The sequence below is a fragment of the Pezoporus flaviventris genome, unplaced genomic scaffold (assembly GCF_033815535.1).
Source record: "Pezoporus flaviventris isolate CSIRO_AGI_PZ_B2104156 unplaced genomic scaffold, CSIRO_AGI_Pfla_v1 ptg000002l, whole genome shotgun sequence".
NCBI classification, from domain to species: Eukaryota; Metazoa; Chordata; class Aves; order Psittaciformes; family Psittacidae; genus Pezoporus; species Pezoporus flaviventris.
The window spans coordinates 45,013,831-45,033,522 of record NW_026892550.1 but is presented as its reverse complement, the minus strand read 5'-3'; the positions used below and the strand labels follow the sequence as shown (position 1 = coordinate 45,033,522).

General features: G+C 43.4%; 1 protein-coding gene across 3 annotated transcripts in view; it reads left to right on the top strand.

Annotated features, from left to right (window-relative positions):
* The first annotated feature begins 872 nt into the window (after window positions 1–872).
* Window positions 873–19,692, top strand: part of GPRIN3 (GPRIN family member 3) — a 35,868-nt gene continuing 17,048 nt past the window's right edge. The window contains exon 1 of one of the 3 annotated variants that reach the window (XM_061476926.1): window positions 873–1,269. The gene's annotated coding sequence lies outside the window, so the exon portion shown is untranslated. Of the gene's footprint in view, window positions 1,270–1,370; window positions 1,758–16,778; window positions 16,800–19,692 lie in introns of those variants that run through there. The other 2 variants (XM_061476917.1, XM_061476935.1) reach the window with 2 other exon arrangements.

The window sequence follows — 19,692 nt, the reverse complement described above, 5'->3', positions numbered from 1 at the left end:
TTCCTTCATGCTTAGGATGTCCAGGCTCTTAAGAGTTGATTTGGTTTTGGCAAGTGTGAAAAAGTGGTTATTGTTGGTGAATATTGAAAATACCTCTAAAATTTTCCATGGTTAAATGACTGTCAGAAAGTCACATTCAGGAATGGCTATTACATAAATACATGCTGATCTTCGTGGCCACTGTTGGGGAAGAAATTCCATATGCCATGGTAGAAAATACAAGACCTTTTCATGATTACTTAACCCACGAGTCAAAGAGATTTAGGATCAATAACTGAGCCTGAGGGTGTTCTGCAGAGCAATGAATGAAATATGGGTCCATTCATATTAATTAAGGGAATATGATTCATTGATATTCATGACGATTAGAGGTAAAAAATATTTTCTCAGGTCCTCTTAGGTCTTCTTAGGTCAATTGTTCTTTCCCCCCCCCCCCCTTTATCTTTTCCATATTGCAACACTTCTCCTCACAGCCTGCCCTATAGTTTTGGAAATCCTGCTCTTATTTATGCCTATTTATCCCCTAAAGGAAGGTAGAAGAGTTAAAATCTTCCCAGTTAAAACCCTGTACTTGACTTGAATCTCAGGGCACTGCAGAACCATTTCCTGTGATTGCAAAAGAGAGAGATAAAATTCCACACTGGTGGGAATTAACAGAAATTAGATCAAAGATTTCCAGACAATTAAGAGTCCTAACCCAAAATGTCCTTTGCTGCTAATATTTTTGCTTCGATCTTTTTTTTTTTTTTTCTTTTGCGGGCAAACAAAGCAGTGCTTCATACAGGAAGCCAAATTTGCCTGTCAAAAACAATCCAAATTCAAAGCGTAACAAGAGCTGATCCGCATTTGCATGCACTGCAATTCCCCATGCAGATTTGTACAACCCCGCAAGCAGAGGACTCAGTAGGTGCCTAGCTGGCGCTCTGTAGGCGCGCTTCCCCAGCTGACACATGCAGGACTAGCAAGGTGGACGGAATTAGGGGGTTTGGGATGTGCTCTTCAGCCGTGAAGCGGTTTAGCATGTAGTTTTGGTTTGGGAGCTGGACAGAACCGGCGGGCAGAGGAGGCGATGCAGAGCAAGCCCCGGCGCAACGTCGGGGCTCTGGCGCGACTGCTGAGCTCTCTCGGGGGGCTGTCGCGGGGGCCGAGAGCTCCCGTCCTCCATCAGGAGCATGAGGCTGAGCAGAAGCCTCCATCTCCCGGGCTATAAGAGCCAGGCGAGGCCTGAGGTGGGGCTACCGTCAGCTGGAAGTGCCTCCCTGGAAGCAGGTACGTGCCCGCGCCCTCCGCATTTGGGAGGACTTGCGGCGGGGTGACAGCGACAGGGCACGGCTCGGAGTCTGTCCCTGCGGCCGCGGGGTGGAGCCCAGCTCTGCTCGGCTCGGCTCAGCGCTGCAGCCCGGGCACTCCCCGCGTCCCCTGCCAGCCACCGCCGCCGCAGCTGCGAGCGCCAGTGAGGCGCCAGCATCCGCTCGGTGCGGCTCTCCGGGCGGCGGCGGGGGCTGCCCGGGGCCGGTCTGACCGTGCCTCCTGCTCCTTCTTAGTAGTCGGCACAAATCGCCTCCCTCCTGCCCCCCGCGGCGAGGAGGGCCACCCCCGCGGAGCCCTCCCTCTTCCCTCCCTTCGCCCGCCCTCCTCCCGTAGCTGCACACCCCGAGGAAGGGCTTGTTTTCCTGCCCGGATGATGAATTTCTCCGCAAGGTCATCTCTGCCCGCGGCGGCGGCGTGCCCGCGGCTCCCCGGGCGCTGCCGCGGAGGTAAGGCGCGAGGGGGAGGCGGTTGGGTCGTGAGAACCTGCCGGCACATACACACTCGCACAGCAAGTTTATTTGGCGCCGGGGAGGAGCGCGGTGGGTGCGCGGACAGGTGCCCGGGGCACGGTGGGGCAGGGGGCGGCCTCGCCTTACCGGGTGTGCCGGACCGGGCCCGGCAGCGCTCCTCGAGGAGCCGGCCCCGCTCGGCAGCGGTGTGGGTTGCGGCCGCCCCGCCGAGCGGGCACCCGGGGCTGGAGGCGACCGGGCCGGGTCAGCCCAGAGGAGGCCTCTCTAATCCTCTTTACCGGCTCTTGGAAGCGGGTTTGCCTCCCAAATGTCCGAGAGCGCGGAAAACTTAAGGTAGTGATTGTAACAGTAATTGTAATAAGGTGCTCCCACCGGGTCGGGGGGCTGCGGCCGGACAGGCTGGGGGGATGCGCGGCGTGGTCGCCACGGCAACGTGTCGGTGGCCGCGGTGTCGCAGCGCGGAAGGTGCCCCTGAGGGCCCCTCGCCGCGGGGCTCTCGGAGAAGGGGTCTCCCCTGGGGCCCGCCCCGCCACCTCTCTGAGAGAAGCCGGGCGGGGACAGAGGTGCGGGGACACCCATGTGCCCCCTGACCGGGGTGCGGAAACACGGGGCTCTCGGGGGTGCTGCGCTGAGAGTCGGACCGTGGCCCGCTAAGGGTGCGAGCCGGGATATTGCAGTCGAGTAACTACGTGCCCGGTGGTGCTCGCCCGTGTCAGACCCGCACTGCCGGTTGGCTAGACGAGAGGCGCGGAGCAACCTGGCTTGGGGCGATAGGGCCGGTCACAAAACCCCGGTGGACCTTGTCCTTTTCCTGCTGAAGCTGGTGACAAAACTACGGATGCTATTGCCAGCTCCCACTCTGCGACTCGTGTTATCCGCACTGAACCTGCCTTTTGTGCCCCACAGAGGCCTAGGCTCCATTAACTCTTATTTCCTTCACCCTTCTTTTTCTCTTGGGAGAAGATAACAATGCTGCTGGTGGATTTGTTAGAGTCATAAGGAATTATTATAATCCCGTAGTCTAAACTCTTCCATAGTATAAAGCCTAGACTATTCTCCAGTGAGTCGAGGGTATGGCCCACCAGCCTCTTCAAACAGTTTTGGTTTAATGAGTCCCAACGATGGGGAATTGACTGCATTCCTGGATAATTGGCTCTGATTGTTAATCTCGTTGTTAAATGTTGGCATCTTTTTTCCTTTTTGAACTTTTCTGACTTCATCTTCTAGCTACTGGATCTTGTAATATCTTTGTCTGTCAGATTAAATAGCTGTCTAGTTTCAGATCGTCTTTCTCTGCTCAAGTATTTAAAGGCAGTAATTAAATAGCCACTTAACTTTGAGATAAATAGGGTTCCTTTGGTCTCTCCCTGGAATGCCAATGCATTCCCCAGGAGAAACCCAGAGCTCTGCTGCTCTTTTCCAAGCCCCCACTGTTTTCCTCACTGGCCACCGACGCTGCACAGTGGATTCCAGGAAGGCTCTTGCTAATGTCACGTGCAGAGATAATAACCTCGTGTTCAGTATTCCCCTGTCTATTCACCCAGTGGTACAAACTTTTCTTTCCCACGGCTACACGGTGGGAACTGATGTGCTTTCTGTTAGTTACATGCAGTGATCCCTCTGTTTCTTTGCAGGCCGGGGTTTTCTCACATGCTGGCTGCCTGTCCTGAAAGGGGCATTTAAATTAAATGCTTACTGTTATAATTATAATGCTATATTATAAGTAAATGCTATATGCTTAACTTTGGATGTGCCTATCTTAAGTGGATTTTTCCCTCATTCTCCTATCACTTCACTTCCAGAGAATCTGCAGCTCGGGAATTACAATAGAACTCTGGTGTTTCTCCCTCTAGAAGTCAGCTGAGTTTTTTCCTGGGACCACTGTGCTAAAAACATCTTCCTCCTTCTTGCTAGTATTCTCTCCAGATGACCTTAAAGTTATTTGTAGTTTACTCGGGAGTAGGTTATACTGAGTAATGTAGAAACTGCAAACTGAAAGTGCCCATTAGAGTGAATTGGTTTTGTAACTGCTTTCATTCTGCTGTGCCTCCAAGTGGTGGTGAGAGAGAGATTTGCTTTCCTGTTTTACAGAACTGCAAATCCAACTGATGAGTATGATGTCTAGGCTGATACATATATTGTCATTATGCTGAGATTCTTTAACTTGAATTTTGTGAGCTTTGCTTACTCTGGAGTGTGCTTAAGCCTGGATTTATAGCTCTTTAGAAAGCACAGTGTTCAAGAGTAGGGACCAGAGGTGAGTGGGTTTGGCAGGATATTATCAAGTTTTCCAGTAGCATGTAGCAGCTCAAAGGGGACTGAAAAGATGAGATTTCAGTAGTTTGAAGGCACCTGCTGTGGGAGAGGGTACAAAATAATACAGGTCTTGGAAGTGGGTACTTTTTTTGTTAGGGTTGTTGAGATTTGGTTGTTTTGGGATATTTTTTTGGGGGGGTGGGAGGTTGTAACCACTGTGACTTATCCTGTCTATGACTGTAATGCACGTTGAGGGAGAGTGATGTAAGAGGTCCAAAGATCAAAGACCTCCCTTGTAGATGCAGACCATCCCATGAAGTAAGTGGAGTGATGAGCCTTGTGTATAAGGTTTATCTGCATGAATGAAGACAGCAGGTTCCAGCCTTTAGAATGACCTAATTGTCTTTGAACTGTTAAAATTAAGGAGTACATTCTGATTGTGTAATAACTTAAGTGTCACAACAGTGAGCTTTTCTGAAATTTCACAAGGATTTTTCTGTTTTCTTTTCAAGACCCTGAAAATGTGTATGGAAAAGATTGCAGTAAGTATAGAAGTAATGGGTTAAGTATAAACAGTGGTGAAAAAGCAGTGGTGCTTTAAAAGGTACTAAAATCATTACTGAGCTCAAATATCTGATCTGATTGAACAGAGTAACCCTGTAAGCTCTAGAATTATGGTGAATTTTCTATAGGCTGGTGTCAGCATCTTGGGAGTTGTTTCTTATTTATATAATTGTATATGCCCCCCTCCTCCCCCCAACATGAAATTTTATTACCTGGAAGATGTCTTTCCTACTTCCATTCAAACTGAGCTTTTCCTCCCCAAAATGGGCTCATCTCTCTGGATTTTTTTTTTTCCCGCAACATGTGCTTTCCTTTCTCAAGGTTGCGTATTCAATTCCTTTTGCGATCAGAAGAGCGTGCATATGTTTCCATAGGGTGACTGGTCCCAAAACTTACATATTTTGAGTCATAATGCCAATTCAGAGTCAGCCCAGCATTAAGAACAGTGGCTGTTAATCTTACAAGGCCAGGAGAGACAGAAAGTAGGATTCTGGGGTCTCAAACTTAGTGTCATATGAAGACTATACAGCGAGTGCCAGGTTAGCGTTAGGCAGATTTTGTTAGCACAGTATGTTGGCAGTAGTAAATTTGTCAGATTTAGGTTCTACAACTGTTACTGACACCTTTATTTTTAACATCAATTCCCTCCTTCAGATGCAGCTGAAGCTAAGGAGAACCTGATTATATTAAGAACATCCTGCCTCTGATTTGTTTGTGCAATTGTCTCTGAAGGAGGAGTAAAAAGCAAGTTGCATGTAGTCTTACAGCTACAGAGCAAAATGTTGTACCTTGTACTACTGTGTTTCTAGCACTGCATCATTTTGTAATTTACGACTCCCACATTAAAAGCAGAGGTGTGATGTAGGCTGAACCTGTTGCCTTTGAGGATTTAAGAGCAATCCTGGATTAAGAGCTGATATTATCTGAGGGCATGTAATGACTTTGTAGCTGATAAAACTTTCATACCTGCCCTACAGGGTTATGAACTGATTCTATTTGTGCAAAATTCTTTAAAATCAGTTGCATTGTTACTGGCAGTACTCTGATATTATTATGGAATATGAGAAATATGACAAGTAACCCAGGATTGCTTCTTAGTCACAAATTGGTTGCCTAATTGTAAGCCTTGATACCATGTAACAAGATGTCTAAACTAATCCCCTATTTGGACTTATATGTTGGATCATTTAGGTAAATATCACCCTCTTGAGAGTCAGAACAAAACAAAGACTGATAATATTTATTGGGTAAAAACAAATTCTGGGTATGTTCTGAATGAAATTAAATCGCTTTCCAGTAGGAAAAGCTTTTGAGTGAGATTTGAGCACAGTTTAATTCTGCAAATAGCGCAACTGTATAAAGGGACTAGGTATGTCTGTTTATTATACATGGACTTTGAACTCAGTGGCAGTTCTATAGAAACAAAGACTTGTACTGATTAAAAATTTAATCACAGATGATCAGTTGCTTACTAAAGTTGCTCAATTTTGTTTCTTTGAGTTGATGGCTCAGAATTTGTGTTTGTAAATTGGCCGCAGACCCAAAAGGGCAGAGGTGTCTGCACACTGAGTAAATGGGAGAAAAAACACACCACCACCGTTTGCAACTTCATGCAGGGTGTAGGGAAGAGAGGTGAAGGGAAAGGTGGGCACCAAAGGAGTAACAATTAAGAGCCAGTGTAACACCTTTTATCCCACTCTGTCAGCAGTGGACACATGTACTTGAGGAAAACAAGTGGGGAGAAGATTGATTACAATCAGAAATATTATAGTGAATTGCTGTAAAAGCTTCTATCAGGGTGCTACAGGCGTGTCCACAGAGAACAGCTTGAATTCTTCTTTTTTCTCCCCACATCTTTAATTCAATGATCTTGTGCCACAAAACTTAGTGGCAGGTATGGAAGCTGTTACCACAGCCACTGTCAAACAGACATACAGGGACATCCTGTTGTTTTGGTTTTGGGGGTGTTTTTTAATGATCCGGGAACAAGAGTCAGTATCTATTGAATCTGTGCCTGTAGCAGTTAGCAACTCCCATTACTTTCATTTAACTATATTTATTATACATTAGTAAAACATGGTAATAACAGTTGTGTTTGTTCACTTCCTTGACTGCTTTCCCCCCCCCGAAAGTAGTTCTCTTAGAAGGACAAAGAGAAGTTAATCAAGGGGGACATGATCAGACACCCCAATGCTTTGTTGGATTATTAGTATCTGTACTATTAGCATCTTTACACACTGTTAGTGCCTGTATGTAACATAGTAGAGACTGGCTCTGAGCTGAGAGTCAAAGCTTGTGTCACTTGGCAAGTTGTAACAAGTAATTTTCTAAGCTAAGTTACATCACTGTTGTCTAGCTTTGGAGATGAAAATAGTTTGCTGAGGGAGTGCATTAGGAGGTATTTCTCATTTCCTCTCTCAGGCAATCTCCCACAGTCACCAGTAAGGAAATAAATACAACTATGATAAAATAGATATGAAGGACATTGCTAGACAGGTGAACTTCAGATCCAAGAAGCAGCAGCAGCATTGTGAAGTTTAAAAGCATTCATACTGTGTATGCATAGATTGTGGTTATATTGTAATAATGTATACACTCTCATTTGCTGCTCCTATACCTTAATGCACACACAGGGAGAGAGAAAGAGGGTTGGTAGTCTAGCAAAGTCTGGCAAAAGCTAACAAAGCTACCTCAGTACAGCTATATGTTTTACTAGCGTAGAAAAGGTTGCTTGGTAAGAATCTATATTGTCTGAAAAAGAATATACCAATTGCAGGCAGAAAGTAATGACCAACATTCAGATTCAGAAAGGCAGATCTTATTAGTTGTCCTTTTTTTTAGCTTTTTTTTCTGCTAAATGGACGAGGTGTTTCTAAAAATCTGGAAAAGTAATCAGTGTTTGCTTGAGTTCTTTGTTACACCTGTATCTTGAGAGTCTGCTGTAGCTCAATGACAGCAATTAATATTGTTAGCTCTTCACAATCATCATGCAATTACCACCACTTAGTGTTTTGTCCTGTAGAACAGGAAGTCTTTCCATATGCTTATGTCATTTTCCTTTGGGGAAATATTGATTGCTGTGATTGGGACCACAGATTGTATTATAGTGGTGGAATTCTCTTTTCCAGTGATGCTAATGTGCAAAAAAAAAAGCATAGTTTTCAAAAGGGAAGTAAAAAATAAAAGGCAAAATGAAACAAGATGCTGTGTAATTATTTTACTGCTCTTCATACAAAAAGACAACACATTCAAATACAGGATGTGAATAATATGATACATTATGACTAATCTTAAAAGGATACTATAAAAAGCAATGGCTTCTAAATAATGACAGTGAAGTCTGAAGATTTAATTCAGAAATTTTCTTGTGGCTCCAGGTCCCCTTTTCGCATGGAAGACTAGACCTGCTGCTCCATGGAAACATCACTAGAAATCTGAGAAAGCCAGTCAAAGTTTTGGTGGAAACAGTGGGAATTCCCAACATGGGATAATAAAGGATCTGATGTTTCCTTAACTTTGCATAAACAAGAGTCAATTCATTAATGATTGGGCAAAACAAATAAAACTAGTTATGTGGTTGGGCATAAGTTTCAGATGGATGATTTTCCTCTTCTGAGCGGAACAGAAAAGGAAAAGAACAGTAGACTGGTTACTAATCTGATTTTACTTGGTCTTGGGAAGAGAGGAGTGTTCCTGTTGGTAGAGGGTAGTGTTGGAGTGTGGTGTCTCTGGTATGAGGGAAACATGGTCTTTTGTCAGCTTAGGTGTGAGCAGAGTCCCTTAACATAAAGCCAGACGGACTGAAAGTGATTTTTCTACTCTTGGGCAGTCATTTTGCCTTAGTAAAGAAACTTTGAAACATTTTGAAGTCCAAGGACTGGTACTTTGTCTCTGGTGTGTTGCTGGTGGAATCTTAGTCTGAAGAGTAGTGTCTAGGCTGAGTGCCCAGGGAATGGTCCCTCCCTTTCTGTAGGGCCTCTGACTGTGGAGTATTTCTAAAAGCAGGGTCAAAGAGCAGAGTAAATCTGGAAAGTCAGTGTAACGAACTAAATAGAAAATCTAGTAAAGATGATGATTGGACAGGTCACTGTTGCATTTTAGCAAATTCCCATTTTCTTAGACTACTAGAGCTACAGTTCAGAGCAGCTTCTAGATGCCCTTGGGCATTGGAGGATAAACCAGATATCGCCAGGTCTGGACTTCAGAAAGGAAAGGTGTAAAAGTCCTATAAATCTTCCCAGCTCAGCTCTCATAGAAGAAGTCTGACTGTTGAGTTAGCTAGTCCTTAGGCTAGAAAATACTGAAGGATAATCAGCCCTTAGTATTTAAACTAAAGGGTCACCATCACTAATGTCACTCTCCTTCCTCTGAAGCATCATTTTCACACAGTTAAAACTTAACACTGAAATGCTTAGCTTTAGAGATGAGTCATTAGGAAAATGATAAAATATAAGCATACTGGGGGGTGTAGGTAGAAGTAACATGATAAACCATTTGTCAGAAAGATGATACTCTGAGAAGACCTGTATGCAAACAAGATGACAGAATTATTCCACCCCAAAAGGCTGGTGTTTCACAAGTGCTGAACCTTTTATAGCACTGCATCACACTATGGCATCTCCATATTTATTAAAAGAAAATGTTAATCCTCCCCTCAAGGTTAATAATTAGGGAGTAGCTGTTAAAAGCTGGTAAACAGGCTATGAAGGTCTGCATAGGTTTATAGGAGCCCAGACTTCTGCCCAAGCTAAGCAGTAGCCTTGCAACATCCCCTTTTTCAGTACTTGGAAAAATAATGGGCCCATTTCCATCCAGTTTGTGGGAATTACAAACGCAGCCATGGTAACACTTGACAATTATTAGTTGCAGCACCAAAGGCATTTTCACAGAAAGGGTGATATTTTGAAGGCTCATCCCAGCCCATGGTATGGCAGAATAGAGTGACCAGGTTTTTGGGCCCCTGCCTGCTCTCTAGTCCTTCAAACAAACCTGCTCATGCCGTAAGCGTAAGCACTACTAATTGCAAATGTGCTTTCACCTACATCAGCCTAGGGCTGAATAGACTTGGAAGGACCATGTGAAGTCACTGGTGTGGTGACTTCAGGTTAGGACTCTGCAGAATTTCTGCTGTTTGTCTCATACCTGACAACATAGGGTTCATGGGGCTAAATTCAGCCTGCAGTTTTGGCCATGTGCTAACGATGCTAGAAATGCATAAGGATGCACTGCAGACTATGCCTGAGGAATAAAAGCTGTTCATTAATTTCCTGAGAAATCAAGCAAAGCTCTATCAGGAGGTGCAGAGAAAAGTTTTAAAAAATGAGTACTACAGAAAGATGAACTTCATTAATTTAGCTTCTTGTGGATTAATCCAGCTTTTATTGATTGTTTAAGTCTTGATTAGCTTGATGCCTAAGAAATGGAAGGGACAAGCAGTTTCATGCTGCATACAGCAGGCATAGAAATGAACAGAGAGATGGTCTTCCCTTTAGTGAGGAGAGGGGTCTTTACCTCCTGTTTGGGTTCAGTGAACACGTCAATTTAAAGAGAACAATTCAAACCTCAAGTCATAGGGCTGCTTTACACTACCCACAGTGCAATAAAATCAGATAATATCCTATCATAAAGCCTGGAAGACTTCCCACAGAAATACTCATGTATTAAATGGTCTGCTTTGTGAGTTCCTTCCAGCTGGCCCATGCTTGGCCATTATCATAGAAACATGTGTGTTTGATACTGGGAAATAGCAGAACAGTATTAATCCAGTTCAGAAGATGCTCTTAATATGAAGAGCCTCAGGGGAATATTGCTTGGAAAATGTATTTTCATAATAAAATGACCTATTTTAGAATATCAATTTTCCATGCTGGAGGAGGCAGGAAGATGGCAGGAGGCTTGCCAAAGAGATGGACAATGAGCACACTTGCTCCCTGACAAGAGATGAATAAAATGAATGTATTAATAAGATACCAGAAGGGTTTTTTTTTTTCAGCTGGTTCCTGCATGGAGGTTATTTGTATGTGTCTGCTATATCCAAATCAATGTGCCTCCAGGAATGTGAGCAGACCTTGCTATCAGCAGCCAACCCAAACATGCAGATGACAGGTAGAGAGCCTACACAATATCTGTTTAAGCTGCCCCTCAAAGAGCTTTAGAGGAAAATAAAGTAAAAGGAGGACAAAGCTAGTAATAGTTTTAAGTATCTACCAAGAAAGCAAGCTTCAGTTACATTACACTAATACTATAATCGCAAGTAGTGAGCTGTGTGTAACAAATGGTTTTGCTGTTACTCATCAGTTCCATCTGTATGGATGCTCCAAGACAACCCATGTGTTGTTGCTTCTCCAGTAGCAGAGCCAGACTTCAAGTGACTAATGAATCCTCCCTACTCAGCCTCAGTTTGTCTTGTATTTTTGTCTGTTGAAACCTTTCTTCTTTTTCAGTGTGACTTATAACTGAACTTCAGCAATCAAATTAATATTTAACCACCGTATGAGTTCAACTAGGTGGCAATCAAAGCCACACCTGTTACTGTAAAATCACATCAGTCAGTAGCTAACATGCTGCTTAGAAAAAAAACAACACCTTATTTGGATGGGTTAAATTTGACCCCACAGTTAAAGGCTGTAATTTCTTTGATGCAAACCCCATTAATGGAGTTGCTGTAGTTTATGTGAGGTATAAATTTGGCCTTTTACCAGAGGTATCTAGCTGGAGATACTGAATTGATATGAAATTATTCCAAACGCCATAGTTGCCATTCTGACATGAAGCCAAACAACATCATCCTTTCAGTCATTGTATCTTAGGCAGCTGATTCAGAATGAATTCAGGGCAGATGAGGTACAGATGAATGTACAGGATATTTAGCTGTGGTACTTCAGCCAGCCAGCCTCATGCCCTTTGAAATCCTTGTCCTCTACAGTCTTTAGCGATGGTCCTGAAATTCTCCTGGCTGTGTTGCCACGCTGAACAGTGGATGATGATAATGAACTCCCAAGAGTTGAAATTGTGATTGTACCAGGACTTCTGCAAATCCGAAACCTGTCTCCATTGTGCTTTGTGTGGGTGCAGTGTGCTGTGCATAAGGTTTCAAGCCTGAAGTTTTCTGTGCAATGGTTTGTTGCAGTAGCTTCCTCTCATTGGATTTAAGAAAGACCAGAGTGGTAGAAAATATGCAGAGAAAAAGACAACAAATAGGTCTTGTTGTGCCCTTTTCAGTTCTGTCTGGTTGCAGAAAGGAGTTTTCTGATCACTTTAATGAAATCTTCCTGATGCTGCTTTGAACCACTTTTTCTGAGTGATTAATGATTCAATTTCTCACATCTGGACAGGAAACAGAAGTGTAAAAGTACCTGTTTTCTAGCAGGTGGCTTTTTCTAAGCTTTAGCAAAGTGGAGTTAAAGACACAGTTAAATGACTTTTGGGGTGGACCCAGTAGCTTAGTTTTGGAAAGCACTTTGAAGAAGAAATGCACATGAAGATATATATAGTACCTTGAATTAATGCCGTATTCTTCCATCTCTCCATCCCTCTCTTGAAGGCTGACTTTGTGTATTGCATGTGGAATTTCATCCATGGGCTCCTGAACTGAGCTCCATGACCAGAATTTAACTGGCATAAGTCTCCTGTAGTCACCTAGTCTTGACTTGAAATTGTTTACTGCTGACTGTTGAAATGCTTAATCAGACATAGGCACTAAATGACTAATCCTGCCTTTCTTGAGAGAAGGTTTCCTGTTTGTGACCAAAAAGAGTGCAGTCTTTGGGAAAATGGGTTTTCTCTTTTGCACATACACGTTTTTTAGTTAAATCTGTTTGCTTTCTTTTTTTTTTTTTCTCCTTATACTTATATATATATATATACTTATATATATAAAAGGCCAGACAGCAGCTTTTTTAATAGTATTTGCTGTTAGTCACCCATTGAAGAAAGAGACCTAACCGATGACAGGAAAAAAATCAGGAAATGGGAAAAAATATCCATCAGAGGCTTAGAAAGACAGAGCAATGCTTATGACATTCAAGCTGAGCATGCAGCATGAGGTAGCAAGAGGTATGGACATGGTTGCCATCAGATATTTAAGCAGTATTAAAACTGCCTTTCAAAGTGATGCTGTACCATGGTGCAAAGCGTGATTTAAAACCGTCCATTCCTTATGAACAGTTTCCTGGCCTTAAGCTGTATGAAGCTGTGAAATGGTCTGGCAAGGAGCATGGAGTAGGAGACAGATGGAGAATCAGTGCTGGAAGAGTGTACAAGCCTACTTCCACGAGGCAGAGGGCCAACAGATTTCTCTGTCACATGGACCAAGCAACTTACTTTTTCCTGCACATCCTCTTTTCTCTGGAAGAGCAGCTCTCCCCTTCACCTCTTGCCTCCTCCTGCCTTTTTGTCCAGCCAGAGTTCTTTCAGCAGTTGTGGAGATAGGTCAGCCTCATAAACAGAATTATGTTGTTGAGTTCATGTGGGAGAAGGCTGGTGTTTCCAGGATCAGCATTTCACCTCATTCTCTATTTTTCTGGGAGAAACTTAGGACTGAGGCACACTAACCTTGAAACTCAGCAGCTGAGCAACACCATCCAGATACTGCCCAGAGAGAAGATCAAGGGGAGGCTAATGAACTTCCAGGGGTTGTGGCTTTTCCCTTAAAAGAAAGGGTGCAGCCTGAGCACACTATGGGGAAAGAACATGTTTTCTGTCCTCCTGGAAAGGAAAAGGGTGAGAGTTTTGAGGTGGTGATGGGGGATTTTCCAAACCATCTGCAGTGCTAACAAAACATCTGTCTCTTTCAAACCACCTCCTGTAGCAGTTTGCATTTGCAAAAATGTTTTTCTCCTGTAGACTTGGAGTAGAACAAACCAAACAGTTTTCCTGTGTATGCCTATGCTTGTGGCTTAGAGTTGTTAATAAATGGATGAGGGAGAAGCGTGAACAGAGCTGAGGTAGTGAGGATCAAGCTGTAGTAATTACCTGGACCGTGCTCATCAGCACCTGAGCAGGGATGGAGGGGAAGATGCAGGTTCCTCACCTGTGTTTGCTGGAGTGGGGCCTGAGTTACTGATAATATGGTTATATGAGGAACACCCAACAAATTGCTTTTGGTGCCCTAGCTCTTTAGCCTCGACTCACTATATCTTCTGACCCAGTCTGCTTCTTTGTCCAGATACTTCTTTATTCCTTCTCTGTCTGCTCTGAGTTCACTTGCTCAAGCATGCAGGGTACAGGTTTATAGGAAGGGCCATTCAGACCAAATTGCCAGCCTTTCTCTCTGCAAAAGCAGCAGCTTACGTAAGAAGGAAAAAACATAATAGAGTTGCTTGCTCAGTATCTCATTGCCTGCTGCCCTGTTCACACTGGACATTCTCTGTTGTCAAATGTTCATACCCCATCCAATCCCATGCCATGCTTGAGCTTTCTGAAGGGCAAAAGCGTTAACAAAGCCTTTTCCAAAAGTGCTTACCACCCTTGTATGAACATCTACAGATCTGCAGTGGTTGCAAGTACTCGTCTTGGGTAGATGGCCTTCCTGGGTAAGTAGCATTCCTTGCTTGTTCAGCTTTTAGGTGGTGCTTTTGGGGTTTTGTGGGTTTGGGTTGTTAGGGTATGTTTTAATTCGCAAATGCTGGCAGCAGCATCTTCTGCACACTTGTTTGATTGTCTAGCTTGTGCTTCAACAGAGGTCCCAGTCTGTTTCACCTCTATAGATTCAGGACTTGCTGTATGGCAGTAATCCAGCAAGAATTTATGTATTTCTTGGTAATGTTTCAGAGATGGATCTCTAAAGCCAGATTCCTATGCTCATGATTGCAAAGAGATTTTGGTAGTAGGTGATAAGTAGGAGAAGGGTGTTCTGTAGTTAAATCACTGGCATTAGACACATGACTGCATAGCTTTCTCTCTGATCCTCAGCTGTGTTAGCTTCTAAAGAAGAGGTAGGAGTTCTGGTTCCTGCCTCTGCTCTATACCCTGCCTGTGTGAGCTGTGAATGTTGAATGTGTCTATGCTCACATGTAGCATCCAGTGAAATAACGGAATACGTTAGGGTCTTCTGGCATTTCTTGGATGAAAACAGGAACTATTTTCAAAAATAGTGAGCAGCTTTGCCTGGCCATTTGCTTTATGGGTATTCCTGATTATTCAGCACTTTCGAGAAAATCAGACTTCTTTGATTTCAGCGTTTAGCTTCAATCACCCAGGTTAGGCTAGATGACTATGTTAGTATATATAAAATTTTATGTGCTTGTTTTATGTCTGTCTGCAATCATATATGTATGCATAGTTTGTGGTAATAAAAACTGTATCCATAAATAGGATGTCAATAAAAATGTGGTAGGAAGCCTGCCGTGCACCCACAGCTGTCAGATGACTGTTTGAAGTATCTAGTGCTTATCTTCATGAAGTTCCTGTCTGGTAATAAACCATCTTGTCTGGATTTTCATACTGGCTCTAAGGTTGTTGTGCGTTTTCTCCTTCAAATACGCCGCTGTGCATGAGGCATCTATGTTCAATGCGAGTCCAGTAATTAAGCCTTAAGCTGGGAATGATCCTTTTTCATGCCCTGCCAGCTTCCACTCCAGCTGACTTAGAAACAAGGACAAAGCTATCACACAGCCCCGCTCACTCACAGCTGTGCTCTAGGAAGGTACAGCCTGACCTCAGTTTACTTCTAAGATTTGCAGGTCAAAGATGCTGGCAGCTTGAGCAAGGAGAGCTGAAACTGCTCCAAAGAGGAGTAAATGGAACACAGCCTGATGCAAGGAGCTCTGCTTTAGGTGATAAACTCAGTAATTCCTTGGGGCTGCCAAGTGTTTTAAGTTTTTGAATGCTTGGGGCATGTTTTGCTTCCATACCATGAAGCAATTGCATGTAGCTGGAGAAGGTTGTAGCTTTACTGTATATGAAGGTGAGCTAGATGGAGAGCTGCCTCCATGAGTGCCAGTCACACTGCCCGTGAACTGTCTGATTTGGGCTTGGCTATGCGGTTGAGTCAGCCAGCTTCAGTAAAACTGAAGCTTTGTTAAACCCATATGTGATGTATCTTGTTTGAGCTGTCATTATACTTAATGCTAATTATACTCATTAACCAACTTGGCAATTATCCTGAAGGTGATTCAAGTCAAAGCTAATGTCCTCTAGCAGTACCTTTATCACAGTGTTCATTGCTTCAATCACCTGATAAATGGAAATGTTAATATGCCTGGCTTAAATGCAGTAGAAATGAGGAATATAGGTATGTCCAGAGTTAGACTCAGTGTAAACCTTGAACTCTGCCTCTGAAAGATCTCAGCCCTTGACAGGAGTGGAGATGTCACATTAGCTGGTGTCAGCCATCATGGCCTTGCAGAGGTCCAGGGTATGGCTAAGGCAGAGATCCAGGGCATGGGTACAGCTGTGCCATATCGCGTCAGGGAGAGCTTTGGCTTATGACGACTCCAGTAATTAACTCCTAGTATTATTATTAGCTTTGAATGGGTTTACAAAATAAGACATGCTGGGTATCTGCTTCCAGCATGTTTGATTGAACTACTTTCCAGATTTTTGCATTACTATCTCTTAAATATTTGCTGTTTGAGGAAGTATTTCTGGGTTTAGTTTGGTTCTGACACAGATGGGGCTTCCCAAGTCTCAGACACTGAATAAGATTTTGTGTTATGAGCATTGTGATTTTTAAGAAAAGCAGAAGAAGCAGAGAATATCATTATTCCTGAGCCTGTGAAAATCCACATTTAAAACATGGTATAAGGCAGTTGGGTACTTTCGTCACCCTTGTTGGGGCTGGAAGAATAAAAGCACATTGAACCTAAGGATAAAAATACATGCATTGAATAAGCCATTGTTGGGAGACAATTCTAATAGGAGGGAGGATGGTTCCTGTGATTGTTAGCATGAGAGATTTTTACACCCCCGGGCTGCCTGCAAGGGCAATTCTGAAAAGCTATTACCATCAAACACCTGTGGGATAGACTGCAAATAAGGAGTTGTTCTTAAAATAAGCTGTCGAACAGCACAGCTGTTGGTGTTTTTCTTTGCTACAGGAAGGCAGAGGTGTTGAGAGAGACACTTGGAAACCGAGTTGGCTTCTTCACCCAGGGAAAGCACTGCAAGCACATTTATGCTGTGGATGGAGATTTAAGAGCTTCTTTTTGTCCTGAAGAGCATTCTGGCTAGTTAATTTCAGGGCTCAAAGATAGTGAGGTAAGGTTTGGGCATTGATTTTTACCTATACTGAGTTGGTATCAGTGCCAGTTCCTCCTTGTTCTCAAGCTAAGAGCCAGAACAATAAGTTTCTCTCAATTTACTTAATTTTATCTGATCAGATCTGCCACAGTGGTGGTTGCTGTCATCTGCGAGGTTTCTTGGATGTGTCTTTCAACACCACCTCTCAGCTCAAGGTGGAGGCTGAAGAAGACATGCTGTAGTTTATAGGTTTAACGTTTTACCAGCATGTTCCTATGGAGAATTTGCCTTCAATAGGGTCAAGTTGCTGAAAGCCCTCACATGACTGCAGTGCTGTATATGTGGTTAGGCTGTTCCAGCTTTTCTGGATATAAAGAATGATGGTGTCACTGATTATCTGCAGTACGTGACAAGTGCTAATTTTTCTGGCTTTGCAGGGTGCTGCTTAGGATGTGTTACCCTGTCCCTGCTTGGTTAGCACATTCTGCTTTCCCCATGCCCCACATGCAGTACCTCATCAGTTAAAAAAACAATAACAAATGAAGTTCTGTCTCTGGTTTGGTCCAATTCCACCAGGATCAACATTCGACAAAATAAAGCGTATAGCCTCAAGCAAGGTGAAAGAAGAGTCTGAGACTGAGATGACAGCTTTTCATGCGATGGTCCCTGCGAAGTCATATCATAAGCTCGCCTGACTGAGGTGAGCAGGTTAGAGTTCTTAGCTGGATGTACAGGTTTGAGTCATAGCCCTCGAGAGAGCATTTACCGGTGTTGTAAAGATACCACTGAATTGCTCCGATTTTTATCTCTGAACACGAAGGCTTCCAACCTGCAGCCATTTGGTTTCCCACAGAGCCTAAAACACATCACACAAAAAGTGGCCTCGCACACGGCTTCCTCCATTGTTTGTTTTTTTGAGAAGGTGTTTAGCAGGAGGCAGTTGACTAAGGAGATGATTTTGTTGTTCTTACTGCTCTCATTGACAATGACAGGCAGCGGTGGAGTGAAGTGAGAATGTGAAGAAACAGGAAGCAACTGCTGAGGTGGCGGCAGGAAGAAGGCAAGATATTTTAAACTGGGGTTTTAGGTGGTTTTTGTTGTGTGTGGTTTTTAAGCCACGAGATAACTGTTTCAGCTGCCAGCCTCTTTATTCACATTAGTTGTGTTTCTAATAGCCAGGAGGCAAGAGCAGACATGGTGACATTGTCATGGTGCCGTTCTTAGGTTAATCACACACTATGGCAAATTTCTGTTACAGTAATGACTGGTTAGGCTCCGCATCCTTCTTTTCTAATTACATGCCATTTGGAGTAGTTCTTTTCCATTAGGATAATGCCCATAAACAACAATGGATATGTCCTCTGCCAGGTGCCTGTTATGTAAAGATCTATTCCCTTTTCTAATACTGAGCCCAGCATCTTCATTAAAATAATATGATATGAGGACAACTTTTATTTTTTCAGATGGTGTGTGAGAATTAAACATTATCATTGGGGTTTACCTTATGCAAAAGACGTTCCTCCTGCTACCAGCTCTTCTGAGGAAAAATTTCCTTACTCGCAAAATTGGTGTTTAAAAAAAGAAAGCGCTACTGCAACATACTTCTCTGGGCACCCATAATAAGGTTACTCGGCAGCAAACCAGGCCTAATTATCTACTGATACCAGCGCTACTGGACTGCTTAAGCCATGTTATTATGAGCATTTGCATTTAGTGTGTTGAGGGAATGTTCTTAAGGAGATCAGCATGAAGTTCAGGGAATTTGCTTTCAAGGTTCTGAAAGCATGTTAGAAATAGATAACATCCTTTGTCCCACAGAGCCACCCTTTCCAAGACCCACATACTCTTCAGTGGTTATGTTTTCCTAAACACAAAAAATGTGATTTTGGTCTTGGTCTAGCTCACAACAGATGGATGTCTGCATAAACCTCACCATCCTGCTTGCTGCTAGTTGACTGGGAGTCTTAGCAGAGAAAGCAAGAACTGCATAGGTATTATTCAGTGTTATGCTTTAAAGTTGATCATTCCTCTTTATAATGAAGTCATGTTGGCATTGCTATGTATGAAAAAGATATTTATTGTTGGCTATTAAACTGCTCTGAAAACAGGGCTTTTGTTTGTCAGCTGTCAAAGTCCAAATGCATTCAGTTGCATGAAATGCATTAATGATGGGTTGGATTTCACTGTGCTTAGACAGGAGAAGATATCAGGATAGACAAGGAATTAAATTTCCATTTGATTGATGGGTAATTCTGTTGCTTTCCACATCAAACATGAAAGTGGTTTTTGAAAGGCCCATATGACCCTCTGTTCACATCCCTCAGATACCACTCCTCAGTTCTACTCAATAATGAGCTGAAGAAAAACAATGTGGGAGTGAGCTATGTGAAATGGAGTCAGTCACCTGCCTGATGTGGGCAGCACGTTCCTGGTTTCCTCACATGTGCATGTGTTGGGAGCGTGCACACAGACATTCTTCCTGAAATGTGGTTTGCCCTTGAAGTCAGGCTGTGTTTCCTTAAAAGCAGCTTCCAGTGTCAGGTACTGAAATAAAAAATATGTGCTCATAAATATTGAGGCTAAACATAATAACACGCAATTAAAAAAAAAGAAATTAAGCAAAATATATATCTCTCTGGGTTTTATCCACGTGTCGCATCCCCTCTGGGGTGGCCCAGGATATTAAATAGGAGTGTTGCTGTAGCTTATGCAACTGTTAGAGCTGGCTGACTGTCAGTGTAGTTGTTTGATTTGGCTGTTTCAATAAGGCCATTTATCCTTCCCTTTCACCTTGGAGGAGGAAGACTGACGGGCTCTTGGTAGTGTTCTGCAGCAAGCCTGGTGTTCAGCAGGAGCTTTTGCACACTTGCAGACCCTCCTGAAGCAAGTCTTCTTACAGGGTGATGTAACC